Here is a 24063-nt window from a genome sequence, read left to right on the forward strand (position 1 = left end):
TTTACCTTTTTGCTCCATTTCAGGTCAACTCCAATAGTGGACTTGGCTTTCCTCATAGTGAGCTAGAACAGTAAGTTTATTTCTTGTCATATTTGCAACTAAGGCTTGAAAAAATTATCAAACTAGTCAAATTAGAACAAATAGTATTCTAATTGACGCAATACGCAATTTTCACTATTCAATTATGAAAATAATTTTTAAAAAATAATTAAAAATAACAAAATATACTTTAAATTTGTAAAAACATGCTTGTGTTCAGATCAATATGCCAGGATTATGGTTTAGAAAATCCGTTTATTTCAATAGAATTTTTAGTGAGGAAGGACTGTTAATGTTGCCTTGCAAACCTGGGAGTGGAGTCTTTCACAAGGGTGTGACTAGACCATATATGTATGAGTTCAAAGTAGATAGAGAATATTTCCAGCATGACACATTTAAGGTTAATGATACTTGTGTAGCTAAAGCTCCCCGTGAATTGACAATTTCTTCCTGATGTCCAGAACTGGAACTGGATTATATACAGACTGTGGTAATTCCTGCCATAAAATTGAATCAGGGAAAGAGATAGGTTGGGATTTGTCCTTTTGACTTCTCCATTCGATTCTCTGAGTAAATCAAAATGTTAAAGCCTATAATTCTTTTTTCTTTCTTTTTAATAAGTACATTTCAAATTCAGTCCTGTGAATGATAACTATAATTATCACGTAGAAATAAACACATAGAAAAATTCATGCATTGTTTAATTTCACATTTTTTGGAAGTGAATTATACTTCCTATATGTGTAGTATGTGAGTAAGGCTCCTAAATAACTGAAGGTATCCATATTATATGCAAGTTGAGTTTTCATTGACTCACTTAAAATTACGTTTCTGCTATACAATGATTAAACACTTCTCATGTCACATTTGGCAATGTATGGGTAGTAAAACAACCATGGAAACAAACTGTCCATGGATATTTAAAATTGAATTACCCATTTTCATGAATATTTGATCTGCCTATTACCTGAAAAATGCTTTAGATTGCTTGTCTGTAATTTGAGCTTATTAAACTTCTAAAGATAAGGCTCTGTGTGACAGGAATGGCTGTAGCTCAAAAAAAAAAAAAAAAAAGAGAATTGTATAAAATTTAACTAGGTAGTCCAGAATTATAGGCTTCCTGTGATATTTTGTTTTGACAAGGAATGAAAATGATGATATGACAGAAAAGTCTAATTGTCCTGCTGGGTTCTCAAGCATCTGATGAGCACACCTATTTTCTGGGATTGCTACCTTAAAGGTTATATATACTTTTAGTTCTTTCAAAACTAACAATATGAGTAAAATACCTCATTTATACTTGGAGAATTATGTTTTTCACAGAGAGAGGTAACTTACAGGGGAAGTAGAAATAGTTATAGAGTACAGTTATTGTAGATCTGAAATTCATTGCAACAAGAAAGGCTTATCTTTGTTTCCTGATAAGGATATTATCTGCAGGGATAATAATCAAAAACACCTGCAGGCCATCCTTTCTGTGAAAGCTGCTTAGAGGTGTCATCAGCAAAGAATTCACCTTATGGTAGAATGTAAAATTCATGTTTTTAATCGAAAGGAGAATATTTATTTCACATTTATAAGGCAAGACCTTTTTTTTCCCCTACCCCTGAAAACATCTGTATTATAGTGGAATAGAATTTCCAAATAGCATTAATACCCTTTTGAAACTTTAGCTTAATCCTTAATCAAGAAGTAGTCTTCCTATTTTATATTTGAATTGTTAGAGTACCTAGCTGAAAGATTTAATACCTCCGTTAGTCTAATACAGCATTTTATTTCTAGTAGAAGATCAAAATGGAACTAAAACAAATTCGCTGCTTTGAGTATGATACACTTTGTAATTCAAGATTGTTATGATATAGCAGATAGTGGCACAAAAAAAGCTAAAACTTACGCAAAAAATTTAGTAGGCATTTTTAACAGTACAAAACATGCTTATAAAAACCATCATAACTATTTTTAAGGAAGTGACTATAATACAGATTTCTTATACAATAGCACAGACTAGTGGCTTTAGCAAGTCAGCAAGTTTGCCTTTTCTGTTAAGTAGTATTGAAAGAAGATGACTAAGATCAAAGGGTATAGAAAATATGAGTGTTTCTGGTTTTGTATTCCATGCATGGCTTCTAACAGGACTGGACACTTTGCAAAATAGATCAAGGAGCTAAATGCAAAGTTCTTTTACAAAATGATGAGTTATTTATGCTGTAAGAGACTGAACCTGCCTTGCACATTTTTTTACATTTGTTTACAAGGAACAACTTTGTCCAGACTGAGTTTCTCAATTTCTTTCAAAAGTGTGTCACAGATTCTCTGTATTATTGCATAAAATCACAGAGAAGAATTTTTCCAAAAGCTCTTGATCTTTTTGACATTTCTAGACAAAATGTTTGCATAATGTTTGTCCATGCATGCATTAAGTCTGAGTGTACCTCTGACATTTAATCTTTTCGTGGGTCTTCTGGACTTCAGAAAAAATACTTTCAGCTGGTATACCTGGTATATCATTATTTTTCTATCTTTCTTCACATTAGGATGCATCCCACTTTTCGAGAAATTCTTTTCTTTGCAATTAACCAAATAACACCTAGCAAAAGCTAAGGTGACTCTGTAGACAAATAAGAGTATGGTATATATGTACAGTATGTACACAGGAAACTGCCAACCACAGAACACTATCTACAGATTTTTTACTTTTCAGAACCTAGCTCACACAGAGGGTAAACATACTGCTCTTGCTTTTCAGAATAAATTGACAAAATGGGTGGATGTGTGCCTCTCTGTGCACATTTAAAAGTGCTCTTCCAGTACATCTCATCTGTCAATCACTTTCAAGCTGTCAGTACCAGAGTAATGAACACTGGACCTGAAGACAAGGTTAGGGTGCCATAAATAATCACTTAGATTGAAACTCCAGTGTGCTGAATGTAATGGCTGCTATTTGTAGGTAATGTGATGAGAGGTAAAATGATGAAATGTAAACCCCCAGCCCAGGAGGAAGTAAACGATTCACCATGCAGTTTGAATTACATTATAGTTTTATTGGAACAGCAAATACTTCAGGCATGATAACCTGAAATCAATCTATTATTTGACTATGTAATCATAGTTCCTCTTACCACACTCCTCAACTGTGAATACCTTTAGCTAGCCAACCATTACACTCTCCCTGTCTTTATCCCATCTCAAAATTTCCAATGATTCAACTGGCTTGGTTTCCTCATCCTAGTTGGCCTCATTTCCACTCCGTCTTTCCATACAATTTCTTCACAGCTGCATTAATTTCTAGGCAAATGTAAATAGGTTAATGAAATGATACCAATAGAGTTCTGGTAGTCTCAATACAGCAAATAGGGACTAACCATGAAATCTTATCTCTTTTTGGGTAGATATGTATGCCTATAGGCATTCTGGCTTAGACTTGCAAATGTGTGACGCTGAGTTTTCTCATGTCCAAATCACAGTTCCATCTGAACTGAACCATTCGACATCTAACTTGGCTGTCTTGAAATCTTCAGCAGGCTGATATAAAATTGACATTTAAAGTCATTGAGCTGGGAAGAAGTACTGAGTGTTGTCTGGTTTTGGGGACTATACATAGCTGAAACAACTGAGAATGATGATAGAAAAGCTCCTCAAAAATGTCCAGGGCTCTGTAAGCTACATTTCACTGCTTATTCTAACATTCAGCATTAATGTGTCTTTGCAGTGCTAACTACGAATGTGATGCGTGTTTTGTGACCTAAGCAGAGAACAAAATTAGTGTGTGTTTTGGTTTTGTTTTTATTTGTTTGCTTGGTTTTTTTCTTTTCTGAAGCTGCTGACTCTTACAGAAGGGTGGATATTGGCTGGGAGATCCCTTCTATGTATTAATAACATAAGGATTTGAATTTTTTTCCTCAAATAATATTTTTATGTATCGTAATGAATGAAACAGTGGTACTGAAATTTATACCATAAAATTGAAAGATTTTCTGCAGAAGCCTTTTTTACTTTAATTTCTGTCTGCTTTTTCATCCTCTATTTTCCTCATTTTGTAAGAACTTTGCCCTTTAGTTCATATTTATTAGTATGGTTTAGTTATGTAATCCCCTGTTCAGACATGGAACTGAAAGGAGATTAAGGTCCATGTGTTCATAATTTTGCAATCTTGATGCCATTAGAATAATGAGCATTTAGATGGTTGCACAGATGTTAAGCACCTAAATTTCAGCAATGGTAATAGTTTTAATCTTTCATTACTTTACTCATTAAAAAAAAAAAAACAAAACTTTACTTTTATTTTAAAGTTAAATCAGGAAAGGAATCTTTCCAGCAGATGGCAGTAACTCTCCATCTACCCCAAATATGACTAAATATTTGTAATCATTTTAAGCAGAAACTCCTGTTAAGAAACTTTTTTTTTTCCAGCTGATGGCTGAGTTGCTTACACAGACTATTCTTTACCAGTTTTAATTTTCAAAACAACCAAGCACAATGGGTATCACTAAGTCATATGAAAGGAACCAAGATGAGGCATCTAACTCTTGTGTCACAATTAGTTTGCCACATCGACAATTCAGATAAAAGAAGGTGGATCAAAATTGTAATTAAATCTGCATTTAGGTGATAGGCTGCACTGCTTAAACTAATTTTACAGCTACAAGAACCTGAAACTGCTGTGTAATTTACTTAGCATTTGTAAGGATTTCCATGCAGTGGACCTGTCATTCCTACTAATTCTTCTTACTTGGCACATTTGAGGTGTAAGTGGTATTGGACGGGGTACACACAGTCTCCCTAACGGAGAGTCTTGCTCAGACATTCTTCTCTATTCACAGAAGATCACAATGTCTTTTCATTCAGGACGTACTGACAAATCAACATTTAAAAATATGCCAATTAACTCAAGTGTATGCTGCAAATTCCTATAAGTAATAAATTGATTTTATTTTAAATCTGTCTTAAAAAAAAATGTGTTACAATCACTCTTTTTTCTTCTGCTGAAAAAAACAGTGCAACTACTGAAATAGGAATTGCCTAGGGGTCTATCCTACAGTTTATTCAGCTATTCACAGACTTAACTTGATTGTAATCCCTCTTCCATGGAACTCTGTGTTTAAATATACCTTAATACATGAATAAGCCATTCTAGAATTCAGGTGTATCTGATTACAATTAAATTATTGTTATACATAAGAAGCATGATCAAACATACATATATAATCAAAGGATTATATATATAACCAAAGGATTATATATGTAATGCTTCCACTGCCATCAATTTCCTTGTTATTTGATATTTAAAGAACTTGTAAGTAAAGCTGAAGCTGGCTAATGACACAGAAGTCTGAGAGAATCCTAACTGATTCTGCATTTCTTTAGTGACAAATATGAGAGATAAGACATATTGTGCTTACTTTTAAACAATGCAACTATAATCCAAATTTCAATAAGACAGTTAATACTAAAAAGCATTTTATTTGCTGCAGAGTTTTGTTGTTTTGGGGTTTTTTGTTAAGCCTAAAGAGATATTGCATTTTTTAATCAAATTTGATTAAAAGACTTAATTAGAAAAGACAAATGTGTATGAAAGTACTATTAAAGAGGTTTAAATTGTCTACTGACAGTTTTGTAGCTATGTTGTATATAGAATGGATGTTCTAGTAGAAAGGTACACTGGTAACCATAGAATACCATCACTAATACTATCTTTCAGCAGAAAAATAGTCTGAAGACAACCTGGATGCACCCCAGGTCTAAGCATTGGCACCTCATTGATTATGTCTTGGTGCGACGGAGAGATGTCCGCGATGTCCTCCACACCTGCGTGATGCCCAGCGCAGAATGTCAAACAGACCATCGGCTTGTGCGCTGTAAACTCAACTTTAATCTCAAATTCAAACCCAAAAGGGGCAGTATCCCCAGGAGAAGACTCCAAGTTAACGATCTCCAATCAGCCACAGTAAGAGAAAGATTCCAGGCAAACCTTCAAACTAGGCTCGAAAACCATTCCACAGATTCTGCAGTTTCCTCCCTTGAAACAATTTGGCATCATATTAAAAGCTGCATCCTGCAATCTTCTGAAGAATCCTTAGGGTTCTCCCTCAAGAAGAACAAGGACTGGTTTGATGAAAACAATCAAGAAATTCAGGTACTTGTTGAGGAAGAAGAGAACTGCCCACCAAGCACACCTTGCACTGCCATCCTGTCACGCAAGAAAAACAGCCTTTCGTCTTGCATGCAGCAAGCTCCAACAGAAACTCCGTGACATCCAGAACAAGTGGTGGACCGATCTAGCTGCAAAAACTCAACTATGTGCAGATACAGGGGATCACAAAGGATTCTATGAGGCCCTGAAAACAGCATACAGGCCTACATACCAAGTCCAAAGCCCATTACTCAGTGCAGATGGTCAAACGCTTCTGACAGATAAAACCTCCATTCTGAATCGATGGTCTGAACACTTTCAGACTCTTTTCAGTACCAACCGTGTAGTCCAAGACTCAGCAATTCAGTCCATCACACAACAACCGGTGAAATTCGAATTGGATACTGCCCCCACTTTAGGAGAAACCCTCAAGGCCATACAGCAGGTGAAAATCGGCAAGGCAGCTGGGGTTGATGGAATCCCACCTGAAGTCTGAAACATGGGGGCCTTGCACTCCATGCTAAATTTCATGAGCTTGTGGTGCGCTGTTGGGAACTAGGCGAACTACCTTCAGACCTTCGTGTAAGAAGAAAGGTACCTTGTATAAGAAGAAAGGTACTAAATCAGACTGTTCAAATTACCGTGGTATTACTCTGCTCTCCATTGCTGGCAAAATCCTGGCAAGAATACTCCTGAACAGACTAATACCCGCTATAGCAAAAGGTATTCTACCTGAAAGTCAGTGTGGCTTCAGAGCCAACAGGAGCACCACAGACATGATATTTGCTCTCAGACAACTGCAAGAGAAGTGTAGGGAACAGAACAGAGGTCTCTATGTAACCTTTGTCGACCTCACCAAGACTTTCGATACTGTGAGCAGAAAAGGTCTTTGCCAGATTTTGGAACGTTTAGGTTGTCCCCCCAAGTTCCTTAAAATGATCATCTCACTTCATGAGGATCAGCACGGCCAGTATGGCAACACACTTTCTGAGCCCTTTCTAATAAAGAATGGTGTGAAACAAGGCTGCGTTCTCGCTCCTACCCTATTCACAGTCTTTTTCAGCATGATGCTCCAAAGGGCCACGGCAGACCTCGATGATCAGGACGGTATCTACATTCAATATCATACTGATGGAAGCCTATTCAACCTAAGGCGACTGAAGGCCCACACCAAGACCCTAAACCGTCTTGTCCAGGAGCTGCTTTACCCTGATGACGCCGCCCTTGTTGCCCACACAGAAGTAGCTCTGCAGCGTTTAACATCCTGCTTTGCAGACACTGCTGAGCTCTTTGGGCTGGAAGTCAGCTTAAAGAAGACAGAAATTCTCCATCAACCTGCACCTCAGGAAGTCCCCCATCATCCCCACATCACCATCAGCCAATCAGAACTCAAATCAGTCCAACAGTTTAATTACTTAGGCAGCCTCATCTCCTCGGACAGTAAGATTGACGGGGAGATAGATAACAGGTTAGCGAAGGCATATAGTGCTTTTGGAAAGCTTCATAAAAGAGTCTGGCGAAATAAACACTTGAAGAAAAGTACCAAGATCAGTGTTTACAGAGCCATAGTGCTGTCTACTCTTTTATATGGCTCCGAATCATGGGTCATCTACTGCCACCACCTGTGTCTTCTAGAACGCTTCCATCAACGCTGCCTCCGTACAATCCTAAACATCCACTGGTCAGATTATGTGACCAATACATCTGTTCTTGAACAGGCAGCAATCACAAGTTTTGAGGCCATGTTGCTGAGAACACAGCTGCGTTGGGCAGGGCACGTCTCTAGGATGAAGGACCACCGCCTCCCCAAGATCCTGCTTTATGGTGAACTTGCCCCTGGCTGCCGCAAGAGAGGAGCCCCGAAGAAAAGATACAAGGACTCCCTGAAACAACATCTCAGCCTTGGGCATATTGACCACCATAACTGGTCTACTCTGGCCTCCAATCGGGAGACCTGAAGACAAACCATTTATAACGCTGCTGATGCTTTTGAGAAAGCACGCAGGATCACTCTTGAGGAGAAAAGACAACGCAGAAAGAATCGAGCCTTGCAGAATATACCATCTAAGGAGTATTTCTGCTGTGTCTTTTGCAACTGGACATGCCTTTCTCGTATTGGCCTTTTTAGCCACCAACGTGCTTGCAACAAACGTGGGTAGAGCCCTTCCCAAATCTTCGTTCGTGAAGCCTAGCCATGAACCATAGAATAATCTTTTATAAGTCTGTAACATGAACATTACTGTTTCTTGTTAGTTTCCTTTATTTCATATTTTTATTTTTAATTTTTATAAAGAAAACTCTGCTTTTCTTGCTACATCAGATAGCTTTGGAGGATTCCTGTGGTTTAAGATCACCCGTATTAATTGCCTGTAGAAATATGTTATATTCAGACAGGGCTAGAGAGACAGTTGTGAGATTATGTGAGGTGACAGGATTAGGTAAAATAACATTTTGGCCTTTTTTTTGTAAGGTGGTCCTTGGGAACTTTGGTTTCACTCAGCCGGTACTGGACCACACAATCATTTCAAAGGACTTAAAGTGGGGATCTCAATTTGCAAACAAAAGAGTTTTTGCACTGGGGAATTCCATTCATGTACTTGTATTTTCGAAAAATGCACTGTGTAACAGTAATACATTTAATAGATATATAAGTATTAAGATTTTTTTCCTACAAAACACAACTTTCTGAATATGTACGAATTTCACATTTTTCATAATGTGTCGGATATTTTATTTAGATAATTACACAACAAGTAGAATCACAGTTCAAAAGGGAAAATTTACTCCAGTCCTGCTCTGGGATCTATTTCATAACTCGTTCTTGGTGTGTCACCAGAGGAAAAAATGGCAAAATTTCCACTGTTTTTTTATGGTTCCTCTCTTTTCCTATTTACTTTTGTCTTTTTGTGGCTTCAGTTTGCCAATACCTGGTTTGTAGCATTTGGGTGATATATTTGTTGATCCCTTTCTAGCAGATTTTCCTTATTATTTTATAGGTATTATGAACAATTTCTGCATGATCATATACCATTTTCATGGATACCAAATACTGTTGAGTGCTATTTGCATTCATAACATATGTAAAGAAAACAGTATGAGAGCAAAATTAAAATAAAAAAAAAGTAGTCTTAGAAACTAAAAATGGCCGTAGAAATAAAATATTTTTAAATGGGAAAAAAAATAAGTAGGGCAGCAACAGAAGACAATTTATATATGCACTTCATTTACTAAATCCTTAATTATACTAAGAAGATTTGTGGATTTTATAAGAGAATAACTTTTAACTATATGCAAGTACAGAGTATTTTCCCTACCACAGCTGTCTCCAAGGTACAAGAAGTTAGTTCACATAAAATAGTTGGTTTTGCTTTTCTGTGCCTACTAGTGTGGGAAAATGTGTGTCAACAGTTTTCTCCATAGAAAGTTTACTGACTAAGCAGTATGTTAATGTAGAGGCTTTGTGAAAAAATGAAGTTCATACGGGAATTAATTCTATCATATTTTGGTAATTGAATAATTAAGAGACAGGTTGATAACAATCCTCCCCCATCACTATGTGATACTTCTCCAAATACCAGAAATACCTGAAACAAAAAGATTCAGGTAAATTTTTTACTACAGAAGGAATACCACAACCAAACTTTTAACACCTTGGAAAATTAAACTTTTTTCAAAGGGTCTAGCAAGTATAATTTTTGGCAAGAAGGAAATACTTATTCCACATAACAAAGAAAGAACAATACTTTTAATTTCAATTTGTTCCATTTTGGAGTGGGACCTGGAGCCTAGGCAGAAGCAGGGGCCTGTAGCAAAGTCACAGAAGCCAGGGTTGGCTTATACGGAATTAAGTGAAGCACAGGAGCACAGGGTCAGCCTAGAGATTCCTAGTGACGGGGACCAGGAGGAAAAATAAGCCTAATAACCAGCTCAAGCTGCAGCTGTGGGCAGAGCCCTCAGCTAGTCCCTGCTCCATCTGGCTTTAGGGGAATCATGGGGAAAACATCGACACAGCCATGGGGCCTTGCCCCATGGTGTCTGACTGTGCCTTCTAGCACTGCTGTGAATCCTGGCCCCACGGCGCCCAGCAGGCCAGACTGCAGGGCAGCCTCTGGCACACCTGTGGAGCCTTTCACTATGGCTTGGTCTAAGGGCCAAGCTCCACCTGTGGCTTTAGGCTTAGGAAGGTGCTGTGGGAGTGGTAACACACCTAGGAGGATAATCTAGGAGCTGGAGACACACCAGGTTGCGCAGAGCTGTGCCTGTGGAGTGCAGTCCCCTGGCAGGTGAAGGAGCCAAGGGGGTGGTGGGGAGGCCAGGCTGTCCTGCAAAAGTGCCGTGAAGAAATGTGGGCAGTGTGGGGGTTGGAGGGACCCCTGCACAAGAAATGGGCGAGGTGAACTGGTTTAGAAATTTTTCTTTGCTCAAGAAAGCTGCTGTGGTTAAAAGAACATACATTGAGAGAGGGTGTGAGAACAACCACCAAGGCTTTCCCTTAGAGCTGCTTCCTTGCTAGACCGAAGAGGCAACTCTCTTACCTGACAAGGTGCAGAAAGAATCATTCCTTTCCTACAAGTGAGGGAAGGGGAATGGAGGAGGGAAAGAGAACGCAGGACTGCTCGTGTCTAAGTGCCCTTTGATATGTATGGCCAAGAGGCCCTGTGGTGTGTGGTTTTCTGCCACCCAGCTGTGAGCTCGTGCAGCTGTGAGCGTCCCCGAAATAAACTTTCTTTCTTGCTTAAAAGTCCATGGCTTAGCCTTCTGATTATCTGCATGAACTTTGGAGCTTGCAGGCATGATGGGTTTCAGCTGGGGCACTCAGAGGTGGGGAGGGCCTTGGCTGGGCCTCAGTGGACCCGGGCAGAGAAAGGGTCTTGTATCTGGCCAGGCTTTAAGGGATACCCAGATCTTTGACATCCTGGGTCAGCCCTGGCAGCTGCTTTTGCCTCAGGCTGTGGTAATTCTGCTAGGAACTTCTGTCTCATGAAGAACAAATGCTAGCATTTATAGTAATGTTTTTGACAGTTATTCTCATAGAAGAGGTTAGTACTATCTGCCCTACTAATTTCTTTTCCCTATGATTTAGGAGCTCTTTCTATGGCTTGGGTTTGTTGCAGCATTGGAATAGAAATTGTCAAATGCAAGGTAGAACTCCAATGCTATTCTAATAGGTGAAAAATGGTTAAACACATTTTCCTTTTATCTATCTGCAGGATCCTGTTTACTAGAGCTTAAATCTCTACCAAATAGCAGCCTAACACCCCTCTATTTTGCTTCCCGTGCTACTACATTCCCACTGGGACAATGCCACGTTTCTTGATACTATTCTTCGTTGCTCTACCTCTTAATAACAATGCTACTGAGAATGACTTTACAGGAGAAACATTGATTTACTTGGCTGTAGAGTTGTTCCTGGAAGGCTTCCTGCGTGTACCATACCACTAAGAGGGAGATTGTGTTTCAGTCTTGGTGAAAACCAGGTTAGGCATGTGAGAGGTCTTAATAAGCCTCTCTTAGCTTCATCATCTGCTACTGGCTTTCTGCAATTAATACACAGGTGACCTTGAATAGCCTGGACTGATAATGAATTAGGGATTCAGAAAACATTTAAGGAAAAAATACCTTTCATTCTCATAAAACACATCATATATAAAATCCTTAATCAACGTTTTTCCATATACTTCTTGCACATCTACATAATTATCTACTTACCCATTATCTCTAGAAATGGGGAATATGCTCTCGGTTTTGACCAAAATGCTTTCTCCTGGTTTAACAAGTCTTTTTGCAAAAATTTGTATTTTTATTCTCTAAGGAAACTGATTGAGCTAAATTAAGCCTCAGATTTGCTGTGTGTTGAAATTCCTGATTTTTATATAATTGCTCAAACTTACATGTTTTAATTTGAGGGATGGATATTTTTTCTCCTTGTGTGTTGCTGTTGGAGCCAAAGACCTCTGTGGTTTCATGAATAAAAGTAAATGGTTATATAAGGAATATTTTACTGTAAACTTCATTTGAGAAATACACATTTTTCACAGTCGTTATGTTGTATCTTTGAAGTTCATAATATTTCTAAAGATGCCAGTAAACAGTGTGTACTTACACATCTTGAGAATGATTATCAGATGCTGTTGATGGCAGTTATTGTATCAGAGAGGAAAATTTGCTCTTAATAAGAAAGTAACTTTTGACAGTATAATCACTTTGTCAAATAAATTTTCTAAATAAAAATCACGTTTTCCAAATCAATGGGGAAAAATAAATCACTATGAACGAAGAAGTCTAGTTATATACCTAAGATTTATGCAGTCTTTCATCTCTTTAATTAATTTTTTGTGAAATGATAGAAGTGTTGAGCCTTCTCTCTGAAATTAATTCCAAGTACCTCCAGTCTATAGAAGATTCAACTTCCACCTCCTCTACCTTGCTTATAATGAAACCAATATTTTATTTTTTCAGTGCTTTCGTTTTTAGAGGTTTTCTACATACTTTTTATAATCTAAATCTGAAGATAGCTAATGTTACAGACGGTGTTATGTTGATGCAAGTGTCCAGCATCTAAATGAAATTACTCAGATCTAGACTATCCCAGTATGACAGTTGTTGGTACAAAGTTGACTATAAGTCAGAGTTGCTTAATTCCTTCTCTTCTCACTACTTTTTGTTTTGGTTGTATGAGTTTCTTTCTTTTCTAGAGCACAGAAGTGGTTTCTTGTTCATGAATCCATATAGGACCTCATCTTCTACCCTGTGCCGTATCCATGGATAAAACCACACTGTTTCTCTTGAAAAAAATAGGCTTGACTACAATCTCATTTGTCCTGATAGGCTTTTCAGTTGCTAAAGAGACCTCAACTCTCCCTGCTTGTGACTTTTTTCTTCAAAAAAAAAAAGAAGCTACCATCTAGTTATCATAAAGAGTCCCAAATCATGTTCTTCTGCCCCTTTCCCTGTTCTGGTGTACCATTTATCAAACTGTCATCAAAAAGATAAACTTGCAGAAAACAAGACTCTTGTTTCTTAAGTATCATTGCTAAGTTCTTTGGACTCATGGACTCTGTCAGGGGAGTAAGAGTGGACAGGGCACAAAAACACAACAGGAAGACATACTCTCTTTTCTGGGGTATCTGTTAGTCTTGTCCACTTCAAGCATAAAATACAATGAATGATTATTTTCATCATTTCAATATAAGAGTGATTATGAAGAAGACTGAAGGACAATCACAAGAGAATTAGCCTTAATGAGGTCAAATTTAAATGAGTTACATTCATTCACATAGATTCATATGCTTTCGCGATATTCTTCAATGAATTTATTTCCACGGCATATCAGGGACATAGCAGAAGACTGTCATCTCCACTTACAGTGACAAACCTGAGAGAGGCCTGACCATGGTCACACAGCATCTAACAGAACTGTCTCTCTCCTACGTTTGCTGACAGCCACTCAGCACAAACCATGTCCTTTCTCTCCAGAGCTTTTAGCATTGTGTGACACAGATTTAGAAACAAGGTTTGGAGGCTGTGACATCTGCTTTCGTATATTTTATACTTAGAGGTAAGGAATAAATGTTCTGGAGACACAAGGGATTTTTGGGGGAAGTGAATATTTTTTTAAAAATTTAAGTAATTTTATAAGTTATTTTATTTTGAAGCAGGGACAAACCTCTTGATCCTTTGGGGATGTATAACAATATAATTCCCTTGATATTTGTAGCAATGTAATGTACCATCCTTTTCATGTAGTGGGCATTTTTCTGTGTCTGCAAGTTTAGGAAACCTAATAGAGGAGTTTTCAGAGCTACCTTAGGATATTCAGATATGCTGTTGATCTTGTCAATTTTCAAGGTTTTATCATCTGTGATTTAGACTCATAGCAATGCTGATATACTGACATCCTTGATGATACTGAGATGAAAATTTAATAAGCCCTAACAGTGAAATTATTAAGAGAAATTGAGAAAGAATAGAAAAGAGCCATGGAATGATAGGTAGAAAAGAAACAATGCAAGGGGAGGTGCAGGTGAAAGGCATGCATGCCCCCAAATATAGGAAAAAGTTAGCCTCACTAAACTTCTGTCCCACTTACACAACTTTGCAATGGTTCTTCCTCTTTCTTTTAAATGTCCAGAGAATGTGTTTATTGCTCTTCAAGAAAATGCCAATAAATTAATCTATTTAAACTGGGCTGCTCTTGTGCTTAGGAAGTTAAAATGTTAAGAATACGTTTTAGGCATTATTTTTACTTTTTGTGGTTAGAATTACTGTTTTGTTTTGTTAGTGGTTTTTTTTGTGGTTGTTGCTTTTTTTTTTTAAAGAATAGTTGAAGAAAACTAGAAGTATTAACAGAAAAGGAAAATACTGAACATAAAAATAATCTTTCAGTGAATTTATGAACATGGACAGGTTCCTAATTTTCAGGTGATGAAAGCCTATGTAAATAGAGCAAGAAAAGTTCAATACAAGCAGCTAAAAGACATAGGGGACTAACAAAGGGGACAGATAAAAGAGGGGAAGAATCTTGTATTTGCATATGTGTTTATGAAAAAGGAGCATGGGTAGTGTGCCAGTTTTCAGAATGTATTTTAGGAGTTCCTATTGTTTAACCAACATTCCTACAATGTGATGATTAATTAAGCAACTTAAGTTAAAAAAAATTAATTGATGCTTTTATATACATAAAGGAAATGCTAACTGGTGAATAGTGTCAACCTAAAAAATCTCTGCCATAAACACAGCAGTGTTAAAATGTAACAAAATGTGTATTCAAGGTAGTCATGTGAACCCTGTCATCCAGCCTTCAGCACCGACAACATTATTGTTTGCATATTTGTATTCACTCTGCTTCCAGTATGACTACGAAAAAAAGGCAGATATTGAAATGCTTCTGACTTCAAAATAACTGACTCAGTCCATTGTCATATACAACCATGCTGCACCACATTTGAATGCACTGTGAGATCATATTAAATAAATGCTCCAAATATGCTCCCATTGCATTTTATATTACTTAATATTTCTTTACTTTTACAAAAGTTCTCTACGTGCCTTTTCTCAACAACTTTCTGTTGCATATGCAGTGCATTAAATAAAATAAATCACTGAAACTGTTATTGTAGTATGACAGAAATAGACTACTTTTTCCTGAAGTTTAGGAGAAGAGCATTTTTAGGGTGAAACGTCCTTGGTCACTATTCATTATTTTTTGCTATTTAATTTTATTCTTTCCTGAATCATTTAGGGATATTGTGAACTCTGAACATCACCAATGAGATACATAAAGAGGTAGAACGTGCCTATCAATCCCAGTCTGCCCAGGTGGGTCAATATAATGCAAACTCTTAAGTGCCATGAATAAAATATCACAGTATCACAGAGTGGTTGAGGTTGGATTTGGTCCAGCCTCCCTGCTGAATCGGATCTACTGAGAGCAGGTTGCCCAAGACCCTGTCCAGATGGCTTTTCAGTATTTCCAAGATGAATATTCCGCAACCATTTCTGTGCAATCTGCTTCAGCATTCAGTTACCCTCACAGTAAGAAAGCTGTTTTCTAATATTTATACAGACCTTTCTGTGTTTCCTTGTTCCCAGTGCTTCTTGTCCTGTCATTGGACATCAAAGAAAAGAGCCTGACTCCATCTTCTTTGCATCTTCCCTTCAATTGTTTATGTATGTCAATGCCTTCTCTTCTCCAGATTGAACAGTATGACCCTTCTGAGCCTTTATTCCTAGGAAAGATCATAGAATTATAGTCATAGAATGGTTAGTGTTGGAAGGGACCTTAAAGATCATCCAGTTCTTTCCACTAGACCAGGTTGTACAGAGCCCCATCCAGCCTGGCCTTGAAAACCTTCAGGTACTGGGAGTCCACAGCTTCTCTGGCCAACCTATTCCTTCCTGATATCTAATGTAAACCTGTACTCCTTCATCTTAAGGTCATTCCCCCTTGTCCTGTCATTACATGCTTTTGTCAAAAGTCCCTCTCCAGCCTTCTTGTAAGCACCCTTTGGATACTGGAAGGTGCTATAAGTTCTCCCTCAAGCCTTCTCTTCTCTGGGCTGAGCAGCCCCAACTCTCTCAGTTTGTCTTCACAGGAGAGCTGTTCCAGCCCTGTGGTCAACTTAGTGTCTCTCCTCTAGACTTGTTCCAACAGGTCCACATCTTTCTTGCGTTGGAGACCCTAGACCTGGATGCAGTATCTCAGATGGGGGGGGGTCTAATGAGTGCAGAGCAGAGGGGGGGAATCACTTCCCGCAACCACGCTCCTTTTGATGCAGCCCAAGCTGTGGTTGGCTTTCTGAACTGCAAGTACTCATAAATGGATCGTGTTTTTCTTCTCATCAACTGACACCTCCAAATCATTCTCCTCTCAATCCATTCTCTGCCCAGTTTGTACTTGTACTTTGGATTTCCCCGACCCAGGTGCAGGACCTTGCATTTGACCTGGTTATAATGGCCAGTCTTCGCGAATGAAGATCTGGGGAAAGGTCTTTTACCTTTCCAGCCTGCGCAATGGATTTTTTAGGTGAGACACAGCCTGCGCTGAACTGAGCCCACCCTTTAATCCGAAGGTTTATCTGCCGGGGCCAAGCAAGCTTGGACAATGGCAGTGAGGTCCTCAGGACATAGGTTTGTTTAGAGTGACCTTCTCATAGATGGATGGCCTCACAGGGCTAACGGGTTCCATCTGCCCGGGAGACCGAGGAATCGAACCCGGGTCGCAGCAGTGAGAGTCCTGCATGCTAACCACTAGGCCACCAGGGGTCTCTGACCTGGTTGAGTATTATAAGGTTTGCACAGGCCCACCTCGTAAGCCTGATTTTTAGTGAGAAGGAGTTAAATTAATGAGCTGAATGGACATTCATATGCTAGAGATTGATTCTACTTTATAGTATGTGAAGAGATAATTTTACTATTGACAAGGTTTCAGTTCTGTTTCCAGAAACCTCAGATAATTTACCAAATAACATACTGCCTGTGCAAGTACTTCAGGGTTTGGTGATATGTCTGGTGCACTTAAAGAGCTAATAGCATAAGTTCAGTTATGAAACAACATTGTTGCACTAAAAATAGTAAATTGAAAAAGAGCTTGTCTAGCACAGTCACATAGCAAGAAAGTGTTTATAATTAAGACAAAGTGTTTGAAACACAATTTTTTTCATAAACTCTTCAATCAAATACAGGAAATTTCATTACAAATAACTAAATAATTTTATATATGACAATTTATGATTTATACTCATTTACATCAGAGTTACCCTAGAAATTCCACTTTGTTTTACTGTCCTTCAATGATATCAGTTGCAGAAGTTATTTATCACCAGTGTATTAATTTATCTATTTCTTGAAGCCTCCAGAATTTATTGGTGTTGCTATAGAAAGACAAATAAAAACATGTCTGATTTTCTGTTTCAGGGAAATCTTGAAGAGTCTTACACTTTTAATCCTCCAGTCGTTGACTGCGCTATGAGGACATTGTGGTGAGGTGGTAAGTTGGTGTAGATCTATTACTTTGATCAGCTAAATTGTCATTTCTGACTTAACTGCTATAACAACATCCTCCAGTGTCTATCTAACAAAACTTGTATTCCAGGCTCTCTTGGAAAATTCTCCAAACTGTAAATCTATGATTGATCTCATATGTAGGAAGCCTGAATCACAGACACATCAAATTTGTTCTGTATTTACACATCAACTTTATATCATATGAACAGAGCAGTTGATTCATACATGCTCCATGTCTATTTTCCAGAAATCCTTGATTCCTATATATCTGGAAATCTGAGTGCTTATTGTAGTTAGTTTAGTACAGCATGAGTCACTCAGAAATGTTCGATATTGTCAGTTTTTCAAATTTCAGTAATCTATTTGTCAACTACTTGTCAGACTTCTTCCACAATATTCCCTCCCTCCACCCACATCAGTATGACAAAACTCTAGAGGCTCTTCTGTTTTCGACTACAGGGTATGCTGATAGGCTTAAGAGGTCACTGAGACCTGTCAAAGTTCCTTTGATAAGCAACTTTTATGAAGCTCTAATAAATTACATCATAACTTCTGCTAATATTAGCAGAACTGTAGTAACGCTTATATAACACTCTCTAGCTAGGAATTTGCATCTGAAATAAGATTATTTTTAATTTTTATTTTAGCTGCTGAGCAGAGACAACAGAAATGATGGTTACATATTTCTAAGTGTTAGAGCAGTTCTGAATAATGAAGGTCTGATGACTGTAATCACATTTCAGACTCATGACTCAGCCTTAATATACCATACTTTCTTTTTTTTAACTTTGTTATAAAGTGAAAGTTTCTGTTGGATCTTGAGTGCTGAGAAACACAAATCTTCATCTTTCACTGAAACACCATAAGGCTTTTGCTAAGCTAGATACCTTTTCATAGTACTTTTTCATATTTCTATCCATCCATTAAAAAAGTAGAATAGTGTTACAACTTCAATTATGCATCCTTGTTATACAAAAAGGAGTCATGTTCCAGAATTTAATGAGTTCAAGAAACACTTTCAAAATACTAGATGCTGAGAATAATAAAGTTGTATGATATTTCATATTATATGGACGTGGAAATGGTCATTACATTAGGTACATCAATTGCAGAGTTAGGACCACTGATGTAGCATAGATTCTTAATTATCTTAATTCTTTTTTATTGCTGATAAATGGAGAATTTACAGAGGAGGAAAGGTGATTTCTGACATTCATATATGAAGAGCACACAACCCAGAGTCTGTTACATTTTAAACCAGGCAGGTATTTGTTCTGATCAGTCTTCTGAGTGACTTTTTTCTTTATGATATCATCAAAGTATAGTGTCAGCTATTACACCATAGTCCAAAATAAGGGATGTCACACAACCAGTGTCTATCTATTTGAGTGAATACTAAAAACAAAATTCCATTTTGATAGAAAGTTTCCTTTGGAGGACTTTTCTCCTTGCCTTTTAAAATAGTAACAGATTAAAATATGATCTAAATCATGTCATTTGGTCATCCTTATATTTCATTTCCTTAGATAAACTATAAATTACTTTTATTGAAAGTAATAAAATTGTCGCCTTGTGTTGGTTTTTCCTACTATAAAATTACAAGTAGATTAGATGCAGTAATGTGTTTAACCCAAATTAATAAACATGTTCTCAGAACAAATTCACAATCTTGAAGTAACATCTAATAAATTCAACTCTAACTTATTTCTGCGGTCTCTTGAAGTACTGTCTTTTTAAATAAATGTGAACTTAATATTTATATTTCACAGTTAAAGAAGACTTGATTCTCTGTGGCTAGATTCCCACCTCTTTAAGACTGCAAATCCTGAATAAATATAATTTCCTAGGCTGAAATCCTGTCACCCTATCAAACATAAGAAATTTCCTTGAAGGAATTAATAACAATGAAAAACCAATTGGAAGTTAAAAATAAAAATAAAAAAATAAAATTTAAGAAAAGCCCAATTAACAGTGAAGTTTGAATAGTTTAATATTTTTGTCAGTTTCAGAATTCTGTATTTGTGTCATGTATACATTGATATGTAATTTTTCAACTTCCATTCATTTTAAGTTCAAATTTTATTGGAAAAAAAGAAATCCAAATTCAGCAAACTTTATCTCTTACAGAAATTAATTTAGTGAAATTTCATAATAACAGAAAACCCCGCTCAAACTTGAATAGAGGTTGCTAGGTATTGATTTCTTTTAACCAGAAATTCAGTGTTTTATTTTCCTCTGCTTGGTGAGCACATTCCAGCCCTGAAAATGTCAACATAAAATTCTTCTTAAGGGTGAAATTTTGGTAGTGTAGGAATATAAAGTATGTCTCTTAGACTTCACTGTGTCTCAGATTCCATATTTAAACTTGGATGAACAGGGATACACCTATGGCACTTTCAATGATAATTAAGATACATGCAAGATGAGACAATACATTTCATTATTTAGAATTAATTTGCTCTGATTAATGAAAAAAATGGAAACTAGATATAGGCATTTAAGATGCAATCTATTGCTTTCTGTGATCATAGAGTTAAAGGAGGCAATTATTAAAGCTTTTATGAGGAACTTCATATTACTAATAAGAATACATAAGTATGAAAATGCTTAACACTGACTGTCAGTTCAATAACTTGGCAAGCTCGAATTAGAATATTAAAGCTTTAACCTCTAGGCTATATTATTGAAGCCAGTTTAGATTGGTTGAGTTTGAACATTCTTTTAGCTTGACACTCATTTGCCTTCCTGAAATGTGATGGTGGAATGAGTTCAAATGCTGAGGATGAAGAACCACATTACAAAAATATTGCATGTTGTGACAATAGTTCACATCTAGAAATCATAACGGAAAGGTCAAAGACCAGATGTCTCTGTAGAGTCAACTGCACCTCAATTCAATAAACAGGTGTCATGGCTCAAAACTGATGAGGAGCCCTGGAGAAAAGGTGAGCACTCCCACACCCATGCAGTATTGTAGCTGTGGTTAAAAAGTTCTGGTTCATTAAGCTACTTACCATCAGCACAGAATTCACTTTACCAGTTAACCAAGCTTAAAATTATATTAAATAATTTATATATATACAATTATATGAAAATTTTATCCTTTTTTGTAAAAATTTATATTGTTTCCAAAAATATTCCTATTGAAAGTGAGAATAGTGTAAGTCAAGCATTCATTTCTACTGAAGGAATAGTGAATAAGAAAGCCCTAATGGAACTGCAGAAAATCTTCATACAGTACAGAAACATTTTCCATGAATGCTTCAAGTAGTTTAGTTCTTCTGAAGTGTTATCGTTGTGTGGATAGAAACTGGCGTAAACAAAATCTTCATAGACTAGTTAGGTATTTTGAAAATGCATCTATTGAGATTATTGGGGTTTTTTTCTTCATAATATTCTATTACAAATTATTTTCAGTAAAATAAAAGGGAAACAATTTTTAATCTGTATTTTTTCTTTCCAAATAAATATTGGTATCACTCATAGCAAATAGCAATGTAAGGAAATATGTAATACAGTTCAGTATGTCTCGGTAACTGTGTTATGACCAGAGTAGATGAGCCACAAAGAGCAATCTCTAGAGTTACAAAACAGGGGTTATAATAATATAATCTAAAAAAAAAAAAGGAAAATTTTGGTTTTTACCAGTATATTTTTACCTTTCACAACCAGGTAATTCTGAATTCATCCAGCACAAGTTCTGTGGGCTAATTTTAGCATATTAGCAGTATTTGCTCTATTATTGTAAGACAGTTTATTCACAGCCAGAACTATTTAAAGACCATTTTTAGTATGACCTGTGGTTACACATGTATGTCAATCTTCTCTTATAAGTATCCTATGTATATCTTATAATCATGTGTTCAAAAATTAGTGAATATATTCACCAGTTTCCTAAATATTAGGATTATGTAGAGAAAAATATTGATTGTTTTACAAAGGCCATTTTAATACCTTGTACAGTTTTGAGAGACTTTATTGCCTTGTGAGGGGTCTGTATGCCTAAGGATTAATTAATTATGCATAGAGAACATGTTTTTATCTGAATCATGATGCCTTGTGTGGAAGTGACCAAAAATTTGCAGCAGAAATGTTTATTCTCCATCAGTATATTCTTGGTAGATAACAACATAATTCAGAAACATCTAAAAAAATGAAATCATAACTTGCTAAAATCCTTTTTCTTAGTAAATTTGATAGCTTTTTTGTTGTTTTTCTGGTTTTAGTTTTCAAATCTGTATTATATTAGTATTATTCTAGAAGAATTATTCTATCAAAAGATTGATTTTATTTTCTGAAGTAGCAGTGATTACATGTAACTGGGTGTGCAATTAACATCCTTCTAAATCAAGTGAACTTTTATGTATGTATGTATGGCCAGTCTTCACGAACAAAGATTTTGGGAAAGGTCTTTTACCTTTCCAGCCTGCGCAATAGATTTTTTAGATGAGACACAGCTTGTGCTGAACTGAGCCCACCCTTTAATCTGAAGGTTCATCTGCCGGGGCCAAGCAAGCTTGGACAATGGCAGTGAGGTCCTCAGGACATAGGTTTGTTTAGAGTGACCTTCTCATAGATGGATGGCCTTACAGGGCTAATGAGCTCCATCTGCCCGGGGGACCGGGGAATCGAACTTGGGTCGCAGTGGTGAGAGTCCTGCATGCTAACCACTAGGCCACCAGGGGTCCCAAACTTTTATGTAGTTAACTGATAATCACAAAGTAACAGAATGGGTCAGACTGCAAGGGACCACAGTGGGTCCTCTCATCCAACCTCCCTGTTTAAGCAGGGTTATCCTACAGCACATTGCACACAATTGCATCCAGACTGTTCTTGAAATATCTCCAGTGGCGGAGACTGCACAACTTCTCTGGACAATCTGTTCCACTGCACATTCAGCCACACAGTAAAGAAATTCTTCCTCGTGTTCAGATGGAACTTTCTGTGCCTCAGTTTCTGCCCATTGCCTCTTGTCCTAATGCTCGGCATAACTGAGAAGAGCCTGGATCCAACCTCTTGACATTCTCCCTTCAGATACTTATAGGCATTGGTGAGGTCCCCTCTCAGTTGTCTTTTCTCTAGGCTGAACAGGTCCAGTTCCCTCAACCTTTCCTCATAAGAGGAAATGATCAGTCCACTGATGATCTTTGTAGCCCTTCACTGGACCCGCTCCAGAAGTTTCATTTCTCTGTTACCCTGAGGAGACCAGAACTGAACACAACACTCCAGATGTGGCCTCATCAGGGCTTAGCAGAGGGGTAGGATCATCTCCCTCAACCTGTGTCAATGCATTTCCTAATGCAATCCAGGATACCATTGGCCTTCGTCCACAAGAGCACACTGTTGTCCACCAGGACCCCCAGGTCATTCATAGAGCTGCTTTCCAGCAGGTCAGCCCCCAGACTGTGCCCGAGATTATTCCTCCTCAGGTGCAGGACCCTGTATTTGCCTTTGTTGAATTTCAGAAGGTTCTTCTCTGCCCATCTCTTCAACCTGTCAAGGTCCCTCTGAAGGGCTGCACAGCTCTTGGGGGTATCAGCCACTCCTCCAGCTTTGTGTCACCAGCAAACTCGCTGAGGAGACGTCTGTTCCTCTGTCAAAGTCAGTGATGGAGAAGTTAAACAATACTGTGCCCAGTATAGAACCTTGGGGGACACCACTAGTGACAGGCCTCCAAATAGACTCTGTGCCACTGATGACAACACTCTGGGATCTCCCTCTCAGCCAGTTCTCAATCCATCTCACTGTCCACTCATCAAACCCACACTTCTTGAGTTTGCCTATGAGCATGCTGTGAGAGAAAGTGTCAAAGGCCTTGCTGAAGTTGAGGAAAACAACATCCACTGCTCTCCTTTCATTCCTCCAAGTAGTTGTTTCATCATAGAAGGCAATCAGGTTGGTCAAACATGACTTACCTTCAGTGAATCCATGCTGACTATTCCTGATCACCTTCTTGTCTTCCGTATAGGTAGAGATGGACTCCAGAATGAGGTGCTCCATCACATTTCCAGAAATTGAGGTGAGGCTGACTGGTGGTCCCCTGGTCCTCCTTCTTGCCCTTTTTGAAGACCAGCATGACATTTGCTATATTTCAGTCCTCAGGCACCTCTCCTGACCACCATGACCTTTCAAAGTTGATCTTGAGCAGCCTGGCTAGGATGTCAGCCAGCTCTGTCAGCACTTGTGGATGCATCTTGTTAGGGCCCATGGACTTGTGGATGTCACTTTTGCCTGACTATAACCCAATCCTCCTTGATCAAGGGAAAGTCTTCCTTCCAACATTCACAGACCCTGGTCTCCTGGGTCAGAGATCCCTGGGAAACAGTCTTATCAGTGAAGACCTGCCACGGCCCGAGGGGTAAAGGGAATGGGGACGCGGCACTGCGAAT

The 24063-nt window shown here is 37.7% G+C and overlaps 1 long non-coding RNA gene across 2 annotated transcripts in view; it reads left to right on the forward strand.

Moving 5' to 3' along the window:
• The window catches only part of LOC113960834, a 611076-nt gene that overhangs the window by 234133 nt on the left and 352880 nt on the right, over positions 1-24063 (forward strand). For both annotated transcript variants that reach the window (XR_003532117.1, XR_003532118.1), the window contains exon 3: positions 17585-17657. This is a non-coding gene — a long non-coding RNA (uncharacterized LOC113960834). The remainder of the gene's footprint in view (positions 1-17584; positions 17658-24063) is intronic.

The sequence above is a fragment of the Neopelma chrysocephalum genome, unplaced genomic scaffold (assembly GCF_003984885.1).
Source record: "Neopelma chrysocephalum unplaced genomic scaffold, ASM398488v2 Primary Assembly neopelma1_96921, whole genome shotgun sequence".
Taxonomy (NCBI): Eukaryota; Metazoa; Chordata; class Aves; order Passeriformes; family Pipridae; genus Neopelma; species Neopelma chrysocephalum.